This window comes from Mustela putorius, unplaced genomic scaffold, assembly GCF_011764305.1.
Source record: "Mustela putorius furo isolate JIRA1106 unplaced genomic scaffold, ASM1176430v1.1 tig00001118_pilon_pilon_pilon, whole genome shotgun sequence".
Taxonomy (NCBI): Eukaryota; Metazoa; Chordata; class Mammalia; order Carnivora; family Mustelidae; genus Mustela; species Mustela putorius.
The window spans coordinates 2,585,158-2,602,496 of NW_025421577.1; the positions used below are offsets into that span (position 1 = coordinate 2,585,158).

Consider the following 17,339-nt stretch of genomic DNA (forward strand, 5'->3'; position numbering starts at 1 on the left):
ATGCTTTCCTTTCTCATTTCCATTCTAGTGTAGAGTTTATTTTTGGTTTTCTAACTTCTTGAATGGAACACTACAATAATATGTATTTATATGTGCTCTCATATATATTATACATACTTATATGAGAACATATGCATATTAAGTAAATATGATATATATTCTCTTAGATGACAGGTAAAGATATACATTATATTTTATATATCTTGGTAACTCTTAATATAGTTAATTTTTTAAATGTCTTGTATTTCTTGAAAAAAATATACAGTTTTTTAAAAGATTTTATTTATCTGAGAGATAGAGAGAGAGCATGAAGGGGGGAGGGACAGAGGGAGAGGGAAAAGCAGACTCCCCACTGAACAAGGAGACCTGTGCAGGGCTCGATCCCAGAACTCTGAGATCATGACCTGACCTGAAGGCAGACACTTAACCAAATAAGCCACCCAAGCACCCCAAGAATATAGTTTTATTTATTGCGTATGATGCTCTGTGTTTAGCTATTAAGTCAAAGTTTTTAATTATGTTTTTCAGTTCAACTCTAATCTTAATGTTTTGTATTTACTTCATCAGTCTCCAGGAGATTAACATTGAAATCAATTTCTGTAAGAAAACATGTTCTCAAAAGTCTGCAAAGTTGATTACTTTTAAAACAGTTTACTTATACAGTATTTATTATGGCCCAGACACTCTTCCAGAACTTTGCAAATATCAATTCACTTAAGGCCAGCCTTATTGCATTTTTTAAAATAATTTTTTTTCTGTTGTTATAAAGTACTTTTCCTATCAGGATTGAAGTTGTTAGATTTTCTTTTACATGATGTTTAGGATGTAAAATTATTATCTCACACATGATGCCTTATTTTAGCAGTAGATTTAGTTTTAATGTGACAGTGTTTGGGTTCACTGGTCTCTTTTGCGCTACCTCCATTATTAAAGGGTATTTTACCTGGGTATGCATCTCTAGATTAAAGATATAATTCTGTTGCCTTTTAATGTCACATCTACTAACAGTATAATTACTGTGGATCTGAAGATAATCCTTTTTTTCTGGTTGCTTTTAAGAATTTTCTTTTTTTTTTATCCTTGATATTGTTAAATTTCACTGCATTTTATCTATGTGTGGGTTTATTTTATCTACCTTCACAACACTTGTATTATTCAGTTACCATTGTATAAAAGCGACTCAGTGCTTTTAAAACATCACTCACTGATAATCATGCAGCTATAGTTACTCTTGGGATCAGCTGACCTAATGGGACTTGGCAAGAGGGAGCCTCCAGCTGTAGGCTGGCCCCGGGCAGAACACTCTCACCCTGCTCACATGTGATTGGCTAAAGTCAGACATGTGACCAAATACACAGTCAAGAAAGAGGGAAGGGGACATTTCCGCTAAGTGGAGGGACTGTCCCCCGTGACAATGGGAGTGTTTCATAAGGGGGCTAAGATTCATTCTACCATAATCCTGTAAATTAGTCCCAGGCTGAAAACTCCCCTACCAATTTATTATAAATATTCTCAAACTTCATCCTTTAGAATATTGTTTCCAACTATTCCCTCTGTTTTCATCCTCGGTAGCTTTCTTCAGAACATGTGCTGCAGGCTGACAAACTATCCTCCACGTTTCAATTTTATTTTTCATAGTTTTTTTCTATTGAGTGTATATCCCTTTTTTATTCCTGACAAGAAAAATGACATTCTAGCAAGTAATTTTTTATTCCTTTTGGGTATCTAAAAATAAGTTTTATTTCAATTACATTAATCACACAATAATATATGCTCATTCTACAGAAATCTTAAAATGTCTATAATGTTAACTCTTCAGACTTCTCCTGCCTCTACTCAGATGCTGAATGTTAATTCCCAACTCCAAAAATAAACATTTTTGTGCATTTAGTGTATATTTGGAATTCCTAATCTGCTTGTTAGAAAATGTATATATACATGAATATATAAAAATACATCTTTGTTTTGTGAAAGCCTTTTTTTACACATGTGATATTATAAGGTACATATTTTCAGGGGCAGATCCAAGAATTGGACAGGCCCCATGAGAGTGGTAAATTTGCCCATCCATATATACATCCACTTCTTTTTTTTCACTGAGACATTTACACTGGATATATTTTCATTGCAAAATAATACATAGCTCACATAGTCTATTTTAAATATTGCATTTAGTGTTTGTATTAAATCATCATATTGTAGTTTTAATCAAAATGTTTGTCAGCCGTGTTGTTAATGGATAAATATTTCTTCTGGATGCACAGCAAGAACCCTAGTCTTTGAATAAAAGATATACATATTTTTAACCTGAGCATATATTGTGAAATTATCCTCCAAAGAAACTGTTATAATTTATACCCTTTTTCAATAAGTGGTATTATTAATCATTTCCCCCATTTTTAAGCATTGCACTCACTGGTATATCTTAATGCTTTGTATTCTATATTGATGAGTTTGAATTTTTAAAATGTGTGCTTTTCTTTGTTAAAGAGGATGAAACTCTCGAGGGATAAGATGGGAGAATAAAAATAAAATATGTATCATTTAATGAGCTTGAAAAACAAAACGCGAGGTGAGACAGCCCCATTCTACTTCATCAAAGAAAACATAAAACAATGGAAACACTTACACATAAACTTTGGAATAATAATGTGGCATTATCTACTGACCTGATGATACATGTAATCATAGTTTCCCCCAACAGTCCTAATTTACTTGTTGTGCCAGCATACTGTTCCGTTTAGTACTAATGGTTAGGGTACCATTGTTGCCCTTGGCTGCCACTTGGCTTACCAGCCAGCTGTTCCTATACCAGCATGCAGTCTGCAAGATGTGGAATCTTCCTTCCACATCTTGCAAGAAATTATAGTTAAAATAGATGTGAAATATACATTTTTCTTTAAAAGCTGAGCCATCCTGCCATGAAATTTCTTTTTTATTTTTTTTAAGATTTATTTATTTTAGAGAGAGCATATGCATGCAAGCAGGGAGAGGGGCAGAAGGAGAGAGAGGGAATGTCAAGCAGATTCTCTGCTAAGTGCCAAGCCTGACACTGGCCTAGATCTCATGACCCCGAGATCATGACCTGAGCCAAAATCAAAAATGGGTTGCCCAACTGACTGAGTCACCAAGGCACCCCCAGGAATTTCTAAATAATAATCTGAATACTTTTGCTACAGTACCTTTGATATTTATCATAAGCTGTATATTTATTACTATTTTATTTATTATGATGTTTCATAATATTCATTTTATTTTGTAATAACCTCTTTAAGAATAAATGGCTCAAAAGTCAAAAGTTACATATAAAATGTAAGTAATATAAACTGAAAAAATGAGCTATGGGATTTTCATTTCATTTCATTTCATTTCCATTTCTTAGAAAACTGAAATAGACAAACATTTCACAAACATTAACAATGTTTATAACATCATAAATATTAACATTAACAATGTTTATGATTTTCTTATGTGTTAGAGTGATATTGTTGTCAAACTTTTTAAAAAACTAAATAAGATACAATCCTGTAGAATGATACTCAATACCCACTTTAAAAGTTAGTAAATTAAATACAACTACCCCTAAAGTGGTGATTTAACACACAAAACTGGGGCGCCTGGGTGGCTCAGATAGTGAAGCATCTGCCTTTGGCTCAGGTCATGATCCTGGGCTCCTGGGAGGGAGTCCCTCATGGGGCTCACTGCTCAGTGGGGAGTGGGCTTCTCCCTCTGCCTCTACCTTTCTCTCTCTCTCTCTGTCTCTCATGAATAAATAAATAAAATCTTTAAACACACACCCACCCACCCACACACACACACACAAAACTGAAGAAGATGCATTTGTTTTGAGAGAGAGCACACACATGTGGGGGTGGGGGTTTGCAGATGGAGAGAGAGAATCTTAAGCACGTTCCTCACCTAGCATGGAGCCCAGCTTCAGGCTTGATCTCAGGACCCTGAGATCACAACCTGAGTGGAAATCAAGTTGGTTGCTTAACAACCCAAGCCACCCAGGCACCCCAGAAGATGCATTTATACATGAAACATGTAGGTCTGTGAAGCACAACTTTTCATTTAAATCAGATGTCTAGTCTCTTAAATAAATTTTTCTCATATCAATGAGTTATTGTGAATAATGACAAAATGAATTAACTCCCGTTAATATGGTGACTCCAGCAGTTTCATCAGATGCTTGAAATAGAAATCAATTAATTCCAACAGCATTTTTTTTTCATGGAAATTAAGGAGTCAAAATAAAGTGTTTAGAAATTCATTCTGACATGACATTATAATAAATGCTTTGGTGAATTTATTAAAATGTTGGAAGATAAAACTGCTTGGTTCATGGTAATAATAGAAATACAAATTTTCATGGACCATGAGAATGTCCATGTTTCACAGTGAACACAAAGTTCTTACAAAATTAACAAACCTGGGCCACAGAAATAAACTTGGATCTGTGGTGCATACAAAAATTCATAAATGTGTCTGAACAAATTATAATATCCCAATGACCTAGACAGAAGCTGTAGTTGTTAAGCTTTACAATATACGTGATCTGAGTAAATAAACCACAAAGATTTTATGATAAAGTTGACGTTGAAAAAAAAAAAAATATCCTTCACCACCTTGGTATGCACCACACACTGGATTTTAGAAATGTCTGAGCCTTTGTGGCACCCGCTTGGTTCAGCTGGTTAAGCATCTGACTCTTGAATTTGGCTCAGGTCATGATCTCAGGGTTGTGAGATAGAGCCTCACATCTGCCGAATGTGGAAACTTCTTAAGATTTTCTCTCTTCTTCTCCCTCCCCCCATTTTGTCTCCCTCCCCCTCTAAAAACATAAATAAAGAAAAGAAAAAAGAAATGTCTAAACCTTTGAAGAATTATTTGGCAAAGCTCGACCTAATGGTACTACAACTGTATTAATTTTTTTTCTTTGTAAAAGGGTCCTCCGAGAACCTTATTTTTCTAACACCAGTAAAATATTCAAATTATTTAATAAATTTAGTTTCAAAAATCTTTGACGCTTTCACTGAATTAGTAATTGAAAATAAAGTATACAGTCAGTCCCCAAATTAAGATAGTTGGGCTTAGGATATTGTTTCTCTATACTGGTGTAGAAATGATATGCATTCTGGAGAAGACATTCTTCAAATTTTGATTTTTGATCTTTTCCCAGGTGTGACATGTGGTAGGATGCTCTCTTGGGATGCTGAATGGTGGTAGCCCCAAGGCAGCCACACTATTATGAAGGTAAACAATGGATACAACTAACCACTCTTTACCCATTCAACCAATCTGTTTTTCTCTTGCAGTATCGTATTTAATATTGTATATCAGCTTTGTGTTCCATATTTTGTCTAGCTATACACTAATATAAGTTTTCTGAAGATGATTAAGGTAGGCTAAGCTAAGCTGTGATGTTTAGTAAGTTAAGTGTATTAGATGTACTTTCAGCTTATGATATTTTCAAATTATGGGTTTATCAGGACATAATTGCATCATAAGTCAATATCTACACAAATAAAAATACAAGATCAAGAGGAGAACTGAATAAATTAAATAAAGACCATCAATCTTCTCACAAAATTTCATTTTTAAATTATACTATCCTTTTCTATAGAATCTTGTCTTGCAGGAGGAATTATTTTTAATTATTTTCTATAAACATATAATATATGTTTATCTCCAGGGGTACAGGTCTGTGAATCACCAGATTTACACACTTCACAGCACTCACCAAAGCACATACCCTCCCCAATGTCCATAATCCCACCCCCTTCTCCCAACCCACCTCCCCCCAGCAACCCTCAGTTTGTTTTGTGAGATTAAGAGTCACTTATGGTTTGTCTCCCTCCCAATCCCATCTCGTTTCATTTATTCTTCTCCTACCCCCTTAGCCCCCCATGTTGCATCTCCACTTCAGGAGGAACTTTTTTATGGAGTTTCTATTTTTAATAGGATATGTGTTTTTGTGGGGTTTTTTTTTTTTTTTTACGAGAATGGAATGAAATTAAAAAGGCCTATAATTTTGCAACTTGAACAATTTGAGAGGGTTTTTTCCTTAATGAAACTATTTGGAAGAAGAAAAAGATTCTTAAAAGAGCCTAAAAGATAGTATCTGTGAAAATACTTGGTGTAAAATAATAAAAATTTTCAATAAAAATATTCTTCAGTGAGTAAAATCTTTTCTGAGTTTAGATTTATGTCAGGCCCTTCATAGAATATCTTGCTCAATTACAGAGAAGAGTGGAAAATTCAGATTTATTAATCCAATAGATAAAATTCAAGGAACACTTATGGCAATTGCAGAAGAAATTTGAAAATATTAAGACTACATTAAAAAATACATTCAACATACAAATAGTGATGGATTAATAAACTGGTTAATAAAAGTTATTTATCTAAATCTAAGATTATTTTAATTATTTATTTAAAACTTTAAATAATAAGCATAAAGCCTTTTTTCAACTTCATATTCATTGTACACAGATACTATCCTTATTTTTCAGGACTAATTGTATTACTTAAAGCTGGTTTTGAACGGGACTATTTAATTAGCCAACCAATGTATTATAACCTATTTGTCAGTCAATAAAATACAAAAAAAATCTTAAAATTACACAATGCTTTTTTTTTTTTTTTAAGAACACTTCAACTCTCCAAGTATCCCAGTGTCTATAATAACTTATATGGTAACCCTGTCTATGACTAACACTGTTCTTATTATTTACCAAAAAGAACAGGAACTCGAAGTGACAGAGTCAAAAATGTTCATAGCTCTATTATGAGGTTGAAATCAAAATCCAATTGCTTGAATTGTGTGATATACAGAAAAGTCATGAGGAGAGTATATCCTAAGGGTTCCCATCACAAGGAGAAATTTTTTCCCCTTTTTTATTTTCTTCTTTCTTTTAAATTCTATCCATATGAGATGAAGAAGGTAGACTGGACTTACTGTGGTAATCTCCTCATGATATATGTAAATTAAACCATCACACTGTATGCCTTAAGCTTATACGGTGATGTACGTCAGTAATTTCTCAATAAAACTGGGAAAAATCCAAGGGCTCAAAACCAGAACAATGACTAAATATAGTTTGCTATTGATTACTACATTACTAATGAAATGAAACTATAAAACACAGATGAATCATACCAACATAAAACTAAGGAGAAGGAGACTTACAAACAAAACACCAAAAACAGATCAGATTATAATTATTACCCAGATATTCACAGGAGACAAAACTAAAAAGAAATTTTAAGAGTGTTGTTACTGACAGAGAGAAAGAAAGAATCAAGGTTTTGGGGGTTCCAGGAATATTCTATTTCTTGACCTTGATGGAGTTCAGACAAATGTCTCCCTGACACTAATTAATAAAACCTACATTTGGATTTCATTTGTTTTATTGTAGAGGTGTCAAAAGTTTTCATTTTAAAAAGGAATATAGAGAAACATTCTGAAAATATTCTGAAAATTTTTACTCTAAAAGCCTCTTTTTGTCATTTGCCACAATAGTTGATACTTTTGAAATACAAAGCTATTAAAAATTATATATCAAGGTGATTGTTCTAATCTAAGTGAGGGTGTGTGTGTGTATGAGTTGTGCTTACATGTATGTTTCTGTAGTTTCTGCACGTATAAATGCACATCTCTGCTTATGTGTTTGCATGAGTGTGTGTGTGTATGTGTGTGTGTGTGTACACATGAATTTGCACGTGAGAATGCTTTGTATGCTTTGGGGTAAAGTAAGGATACATTTTTTTTACATGGGAAAATATGATTTTCACAGAAAGATCAAGATGAACTGGGAAATTGAAAATGAAAGCCCCAAAACAGAAAGCAAATTTCAAGTAAAGGAAATACAAGAAACCGTGTATTGTTTTCATCAACTTTGGTGGTTTAAGATACATACTTTAATATTAGCTTATTCCCAGATTTTTGTTTTCTCTGTGTGTGGTTGATGCAACTCTAATGACTTGGTGAAAATAGAGCCCTCAGCTAGACGAAGAGGCGCTCCTCCTGCTATTCTCACATTACTCTCAGTTCATACTTCTTTTCACTACCTCCTTAGGAGTATTATCCCCAAACAAAAACAAGAAACACCTGCTGTATTATACACAACTTTCAATCAATTCACCAGTAGCTTTAGCATAATAGAAAGAAATCAAGCAAATTATTAGTCTGTTTGGGAACTGTGAGAACAGATTTAAAGGATGTGAGTATTTTCATTTCAAAGTAATTTGGTTTCTTTGCCTTTTTGTAATTATGGAGCACCAAATTCTTTTTGCCTTGCCACTTACAATTTTCATCATTGCCTTTTATGATATTTGTTGAAAAAGTTTCTGAATATTAGGCACCACCAAATATAAAGACACACACACAAACACACACACACATACACACACCGATCCCACATACACAGATAACATTGTCCAACCTTTTCCAAGAGATTCAAGTTTCATGATAATCACTCTGCCATTCCCTCAAGTTCTGAATTCATTTATTTAATCCTCTCAGTCTTTAATTTGGTACTTTGATTCTCAAGTAGCAAAATTCACTTAAACTAACCTAAGCAAAGGTTTATTGATTGTTACATAATATATTGGATAAAAGCACAAGCTCTTACAGATCTGCCTTTGAATAGTAGCTCAAATGATAATTAATGTTGTACATATGGGGCACATTAGTTCATCTCCATACAATTCTACCTCCTCATTTATAAAATAATTATAATATCGTGAGATAAAACTTTAGTAATGTAGAAACTAGCTATCAAAATCAAGCGAAAATGAAGTCATTATTAGAAAGGTAGACAATTAAGATTATTGAGCAATTGTTAATTTCCCAGCTTTGTCTAGTAATGCAAATATTTGGTATTTTTTTTTCTTTTGTTGCTTGGTTTTACCTTAAATGAATGGGATGCAAACCGAAATATTTTATAGGGTTATATCAAATTTTATGGATCTATTGCAAAAGTTGAAAAAATAATAAATAATTGGACTTTATCATCGAAACAAGTCACTTGTATTTTTGCATAATCAAATGCACATGCAAGTGCAAACCATTTGCTAATATTAGTAAATACAGCATAGCAAATAACTTCATTGCTCCTCATCAGTCTCCAGGTTGGAAAGCTTAGGGAAAACATACAACCCATTTTCATTCTATGGGATCGGTTTAGTGAAGAAAAGAAAGAAAAAGAAGGAAGGGAGGGAGGAAGAAGAAAGGAAGGAAGAGAAGAGGGAGGGGGAAGGAGAGAGAGAGAGAGAGAGAAAGAGAGAAAGGAGAGAGAAATACGGAGCACCTGAGTGGCTCACTTGGTTAAGCAGCTGCCTTTGGCTCAGGTCCTGATCCCAGGGTTCTGTGACTGAGTCCTACACTGGGATCCCTGCTCAGGAGGATGCCTACTTCTCTCCCTGCCTACCACTCCCCCTGCTTGTGCTCTTTCTCTGACAAATAAATAAAATCAGAAAGAAGGAAGGAAGGTAGGAAAAGACGGACGGAGTCAAAAGAACTAATGTTCTCATTTACTATCCTTATGTATTTCTAAATTTTTAAAATCTTTGAAGGTTCGTTTTCAAAATACATAGTATGATCTCTCCACAGGATGGTAAAGTTAAAATAATTGTTGGGCTGTGAGTTCTTTTTTTTTTTTTTAATTTAATTTTATTTTATTTCTTTCAGTGTTTCAAAATCGTTTATATACCACACCCAGTGCTCCGTGCAATATGGCTATGGATTCTATTACCACGTTCAAGGTACATTTTGAGTTTGAAAATGTCTGACCTGATCTTTCTAGTCATATAGGCTATTTACTATAATAGCCCAGGTTATTAGTACCTCTATTCCCTTGTGCAACACAACAGATCCATAAACTGGTGCAACTCTGGGTAGCGGGTGAAGAAAGCTCAGGGGGAGATGAGCAATGCCGAGAGCAAAGAGGTGACTTTTTTTTTTCTTTTTTTGCAAAGCAAGAACTTTTCGCTTCCCCTTGTCTATGAGACCAAGTCCCGCTAATTCCCTCAGGTTGGTGGTTTTGTCTGTGAAATAGATGCAAGAAATAGAGTGGCAGTAGTATAGTCTGCTTTTTTATTTGAAAGGCAAATTTGCTACGTTTGGGGAAATTATGGGTTTGATGCTCAGGACTATGGACACGGAGGCTCCAACGCAGATACAAATTAATGTCTTCTCACAGCCTGGGGCATGGCTAATGGACTGTCTTGGCCTGAGGGCCCAGGGTGCTCAGAAGGCAAGTGTATTAATGGAAGGAAAGAGCAAGAGTCAGGCAATATGAAATCCAGTGTTCTGACCCTATACTTGAAAAAAAAAGAAGGTACAGGGGTGGCAGTAATTCTGGAGGAGTCATGGCAAAAGAATACTTTGAGTGACTCTATGGTTCCTGCATGATCCCATAGAAGGAACCTCTAACCTCGGTCCACAAGGACTGCAACAAGTAAGGAAGCAGTCCTTGTGGCTGGTGTCTGATCCCTTAAGCCCTTGAGTCCTGGATCACTCACCCTACAAAGACTCGTCTAGCTTACTGAGACAAATATCAGCCTTCAGGGAATTAGCCAGGGCTTGTTCTCGCTGACATATGGAGGTGAAAAGTTGTTTATTTTCTCTCCAATATTGGTTGGCTCACAGTTTTCATTCATTTATTCAAAAATATACATATTTAGAAATGACTATACCAGGCTTTGATTTAGGTATTCAATCGCAGGTGTAACAGACATATTTCTTCTTAGAGCTTACTATCTGAAGGAAGAGAGAAATAACATAGAGTAAACAATCAAACACAAATAGTGAAATGATAATCTGAGAATACTATGGTAGAATCAAATTAGACATTTTAACTATATGAATTCTTCTGATCCATGAGCATGGTATCTTTCCATTTTCTGTGTCAACTTCAGTTTCTTTCACCAACATCTTATGGTTATAGGATACAGGTCCTTCCCCTCCTTGCTTAAATTTGTTTCTAGGTATCGTATTCTTTTTGATGCAGTTGCAAAAGGGGTTGTTTATTTTCTCTTTCCACTAGTTGATTAGAAATGTATCTCATTTCTGTATATTAATTTGAATCCTCCAACTTTCCTGAATTCATTGGTTAGTTCTAATAGTTTTTTTTTTTTGAGTGAAAACAAGTTTTAGTCTGAATATTATTAACTTTTCAAAGCTTCTCTTAATTTTGTATGCTTCTTTATTTGGTTTAGAGAATCCTTCACTAGTCCAAGGCTAATTTTCTGCTAAGATTTTTTAAATTATGTTTATCACATTTTTCCTTAACCTATCTGGAACTTGTTCTTGCATATTGTATGAAATAAAGACCTTATTAATTCTTTTAAAGTGTGATTCTTGAAGAGTCTGCCCAATCACTACTGACCTATAATACACGCCATTCATATACATGCATGGATCTGATCTTGGGTTCTTTACTCTGTTCCTTTTATTTTCTTTCCTTTTTTTTTTGTTGTTGTTGTTGTTGTTGAGAGAGAGAGAGAGAAAGAGACATGAGGTAGGAGCAGAAAGAAAAGAAGAAAGAAGAAAGAGAATCTTATGACACTGAACTCATGACCTGAGCCAAAAACAAGAGTTGAACACTTAATCGACTGAGCCATCCAGATGTCCCTGTTTCATTTTTCACTTTCCCTATCATTCAACCAAAAGAATACACCCCTAGTTGCTACAAATATATATATTTGTATATACACACACTCCAAGTACAAATGTCCCCCCTACTCATTCTCTTTTTTTTTTTTTAAGATTTTATTTATTTGACAGACGGAGATCACAATTAGGCAGAGAAGCTGGCAGAGAGAGAAGGAAGCAGGTGCCCTGCGGAGCAGAGAGCCCGATGTGTGGCTCGATCCCAGGACCCTGAGATCATGACCCGAGCCAAAGGCAGACGCTTACCCCACCGAATCACCCAGGTGCCGCCTCCCCCAACTCTTACATATACATTGTGGAATCAACTCTTCAAATGGAAAATAAATATGATTGGCATTCTTATTGGAATTACACAAAATAGAGCTAAAGTTTTCAGAAAAATTGATAATGTTATGACACCTAATGAGCCTTTTATATCTCTCTAGTCAACTTTGATCTTATTTACTATCTTTCATTGAAGTTCCAGTTTACTCCATAAAGGTTTACATAAATTTGTCATTTATATATACGCAGGTACTTATTGTTGCTGCTATGCAAAATGGATTTTTTTTGTTGTTGAGGAATGTTCACATGCTTTTAATAGCATTCAGACATCCTTGGTACTTAATTTTTTTAAGATTTAATTTATTTATTTGAGAGAGTGAGAGGGCAAACATGAGGAGGGCAAGGGGCAGAGGGAGAAGCAGACTCCCCAATGAGCAGGGAGCCTGATCTGGGACTTGATCCCAGGACCCTGAGATCATGACCTGAGCTGAAGGCAGATGCTTAACTGACTGAGCCACCCAGACATCCCAATCTCTATATAGTCATTGCTATGCTAGGTAAAAAACTTCCTTTGGATAACATAAGGAGAAATGAACTTCATTATCTAATCCTGCTCTTACTTTCAGTAAATTCGCTATTTTATTAATGTGAGTAATTTATAAGTCCTGCAGAATTTCTCTTGGAAGAGTTCTCACGTCTGTCCCTGCCTCATGTCCATCTGTTTGCACACAATCGCACTTTCTTGCCGCAGTCCCCCATCACATCAAGCCCCAATTTCCAGAATAGCTTCTCAAATCAATCCATTGTCTAGTGCTCCACCAAACCCAAGTTTAGACTACAGAAAATCTCTGAATGAATGAAATGTACCTTATCCACGAATAAAAATGTTCAATGGCTAAAATTCAGATCCTATTAAATTTTCCCTGTCTCTCATTTAACTTCCTTTAGAAGAGCTTCTGTAATACGTACTCACAATCTGTTTTTCCATCTTGGTATCCTTCTTTCCCATCATATCATCAGGCCTCTTTGCCATCTCTCTCCCCTTATCCCCACGAGCCACATTCACTCATATCCCCGAAAGCTTCTTTTATATTTGTCCCTGTCTTCCAATGTTTTCCATACCTCTCACAAAGAAAACAATACTCTCACCTTCAAAATCCAAGTTAAGCCCCACTTTGATTTTAGGTTTTCTCTCGTTACTCTACCCACATTCATAGCTCACAATCTTAAATTCCTTAGTAATTATTCTTCACACGTTCATACTGTTAGAATCTAACCATATAATGTGCTGTTTTCGTGTTTTCATATTTCGTCTGTTGGCAATATTGGATTGAGTTTGTAATATGGCCTGACTTTGTTTCTGCAACCAAACCTCTTTGGTATTTTTCAGATGGGACTTTTTGCATCTCCCAAAGGAAACGCGTTAACCTAAAAAGTAATAGCTGCTCAAGCAATATTTGTTTATTAATTTCCCTTATTTACTCTTCAATTCCTGTAACAGAGCACTTGTGCACACATTAAACACTGAATGTTTATTTAACATACTTATGTGCATTATGTACCTCTCCTGAAGGTAAAATATGTAGTATTTTTTTCTCTTTCGAACTCGGGAAGTTTTTATAAAAATAATAGTGTTTCTCTGGAAAAATCTGTATATAGTGTAATGAAAATGCCAGAATCTTCATATAGGTTTTGTTTGATTTGCCTAATCTTTATTATTATAGTTTGCTTATTCCAAATCAACTTAACAGAATAAGAATTCAGAATAAAGCATGAACACTTCGTTGTTAACATCAAATGGAGGTATGTTAATACTTCATTATAAGTATAGATTACTAACTTCTCTCTCATAGCCTATCAGTAATGAGTATATATGACTATCAAACACCTTATTTATAAAAGAGGATATTTTACTTTAATATCTTACAGATAACTAACCATCTATAAGGTACAATTTCTACAGTTCACCTATCTATCTAGGAGTCAATTAATTTGCTTCCAACTGCCTCCTTTAAAGACTGCAGCATTTCTAACTTCATCTACAGCTTAATCTGTTTGAACTTTAAGTTGTGAAAACTGTCATAATGGGAGCCACTTCAGAATGGAGCTGGAGTGGCCACTGCAGAGAGACGGCCTTACCCACCTTTGTTTCATCTGGGCTCAGACTCCTGGCCTGGTTAAAATGGCCATTGTTTTAAGCAATTACTTGAGGAGTCAGTAGGAGAAGGAACATTTTGATCACAACACTGATAAGGGTTTCTGAAGATAAAATCAGTCACCAATTGATGTCTGAGTTAACTTGTTAACACCTAGAGAAAAACTGGTTTTTTTCTTTTCTTCAACTTATGTAATTAACCCCCTTCCTATTCCTCAAACAACAACAACAAAAACCAACAACAAAACAAAAACCAGTGCCTTCACCCTAGAAGGAGGAACACTATTTGGGTAACCTCCTGAATTCAGGAGGGCAGCCTCCTGAATCTGTGCTCCCCAAATTGCAATGCTTTAACCCCAAATAAACACTCATTTGCCTCTCATTGTGGCTCTTTGTCTCCAGGTTGACAAAGACAGGAAGTAGCCATTAATGATTTAACACTTACAGTAAACTCCCTAAGTGGAAACGTATTTTTGTAATTCCAAATATATGTTTGTAATTTATAATTGAATGACAAATATTTTTAAAGATTTATTTATTTATAGGACGCCAGGGTGGTTCAGTGGGTTAAAGCCTCTGCCTTCACCTCTGGTCATGATCCCAAAGTCCTGGGATCTTTGCCTGCCTCTCTTGTGATCTCTGTCTGTCAAATAAACAAATAAAATATTTTTTCAAAAAAGATTTATTTATTTATTTGAGAAAGAGAGAGCAGGTGGGGAGGGAGGAGGTAGGGCAGAGGAAAAGGAAAGAATCTCAAGCAAACCCCCACTGAATGCAGAGCCAGATGCCAAGCTTGATTCCGGGCCCCTGAGATCACGACCCGAGCTGAAACCAAGAGTTGGACATTTAACCAGCTGAGCCACCCAAGCGCCACTTGAATGACAAGTATTTGAACAAATGAAGAGAAAAATTATCCATTTCTTCTGTCCCTTTTATTTCAGGGAAATAGTAGATGATAAAAAATACTGGAAGCATGTTTCCAATTATAGGTCCTATTATTCTAGGGAATATGGGTATAGATAACTAGTTAAGCTCTATATAAATACCCTTATGAGTACAGAAAACTTAAAAACTATCAGCTTAGACTCTTAACAGATTCTTATAATCCAAGCTTATTTCTTCCAAAATGTATTGTCTATGATATTTCATCATATTTTTTTACCAGTGATATATTTTTTTTTTTTTTTACTATTATGGATAGTTACCATTTCTTGCCCCTTTTTTCCCACCCTTCAAAAACTATATCATCTAAAAAAGAAATAAAGTGGCACCTGTGTGGCTCAGTTGGTTAAGCGTCTGCCTTCAGCTCAGGTCGTGATCTCAGAGACAAGGGACAGGGCCCCACATGGGGCTCCCTACTCAGTGGGAGCCTGCTTCTCCCTCTCCTGCTCCTCTTCCCTGCTCGTGCTGTCTTTTGTTCTCTCTCTCTAAATAAATAAAGTATTTTTAAAAAATAAAACAAAAATTAAAAAATTAAAAAGACATAAAAACTGCAATAAGTCACCTTTGAGAAATTCTAAGAAAAACAAAATTTAAACAATAGTTCAACTGAACATTTTATCAGAGCTTTCTGCCTATGGATGCCGCCGTGTAGGCATCCATAAACTCTCCCTTCCCACCACTGTCATATCTAAGTCAGAGTCTCCTAAGGAGCCTGAACAGCTGCAGAAGCTCTTCCCCAGAGGCTTGAGCTTTGAAGAATCTGACGAGGAGCCATTATGAGCCATCGGGGACACTTACGGACTGTGTGGTGATGAGACCCAAACTCCAAGCACCCCAGAGGTTTTGGGTTTGTCAAGTATGCCACTGGGGAAGGGGTGGATGCAGTCATGAATGCAAGGTCACACAAGGTGGATGGAAGAGCTGTGGAACCAAAGAGAGAAAAGGCTCAAAGACCAGATGCCCACTAAAGTGAGAAAAGGATTTTCCTTGGTGGTATTAAAAAAGACACTGAAGGACATCATTATTTTGAACAGTATAGGAAAATTGAAGTGATTAAAATCATGACTGACCACTAGAGTGACAAGAAGAGAGGATTTGATTTTGTAACACTGGATAACCATGACTTTGTATGTAAGATTGTCATTCAAAAATACCATACTGTGAATGGCCACAGCTGTGACATAAAGAAAGTCCTATCTAAGCTAATCTTTCATCCAGCCAAAGAGGTGGAAGTGCTTCTGGAAACTTTGGTGGTGGTGATGGAGGTGGTTTTGGTAGGAAAGACAACTTTGATCATGGAGGTGACTTCAGTGGTGAGGTGGTTTTGGTGGCAGTCATGGTGGCAGTGGATATGGTGGCCGTGGGGATGAATAACAGATTTGGTAATGCAGGAAGCAATTTTAGAAGTGACAGAAACGATAATGACTTTGGCAATGACAAAAGTCAATCTTCAAATTTTGGACCCATGAAAGGAGGGAATTTTGGAAGCAGAAGCCCTGGGCCCTATGATGGTGAAGGCCAATACTTTGCCAAACTATGAAACCCAAGCAGCTATGGTGATTCCACCAGCAGCAGTAGCTGTGACAATAGCAGAAGGTTTTAATTACTTCCAGGAAACAGAGCTTAGCAGGAGAGGAGATCCAGAGAAACGAAAAGAGAGCTACAGGTTACAGGATTTGTGAACCTAGCCAAGCACAGTGAATGCAGGCTCTAGCTGCTACAAAGAAAACGTGTTTTAGACAATACATATGTGTACTGCAAAAAGCTCAAGGAGTGTATTTGTGACTAATTATATAAAAGGTTATTTTAGTTTTTCTGTTCTGTGGGAATTTTAAAGCATTTCAAATGATTTTAATGCCATTTTGTTTGTGCACCCATGCTATTGATTGTTAAATGCTATGGTCTGATCATGATGCTGGATAAATTGTGTCTAAATAAATAAATAAAAATTGTATCAAAGATTTTAACATTTTAATGTGCCATATGAAATTTCAAGAAGGACAGTACTCTGTACAAGATTTCCTGAAAATTTGTAACCATGGAACTGAAGGACCAAAAATCTTCCATCCCAAGAAATGGCTCTTCAGCATGTTGATTATTTTCAGCTAGGTTTTTTTGTTTCTTGGTGGGTTTTTGTTTTTGTTTGTTTGTTTGTTTGTTTTTACATTTTAGAGCAAGAGAGACAAAAAGCAGGAGGGGCAGAGAGAGAGGGACAGAGAGAATCTCAAGCAGACTCCATGCTGAACATGGAGCCCAATACCGTGTTCAATCCCAAGACTCTGAAGTCATTACCTGAGCTGA

General features: G+C 35.7%; 1 pseudogene; it reads left to right on the forward strand.

Annotated features, from left to right (window-relative positions):
- Window positions 1-16,641, forward strand: part of LOC101677290 — an 81,747-nt pseudogene extending 65,106 nt beyond the window's left edge.
- The last annotated feature ends 698 nt before the right edge of the window (window positions 16,642-17,339 follow it).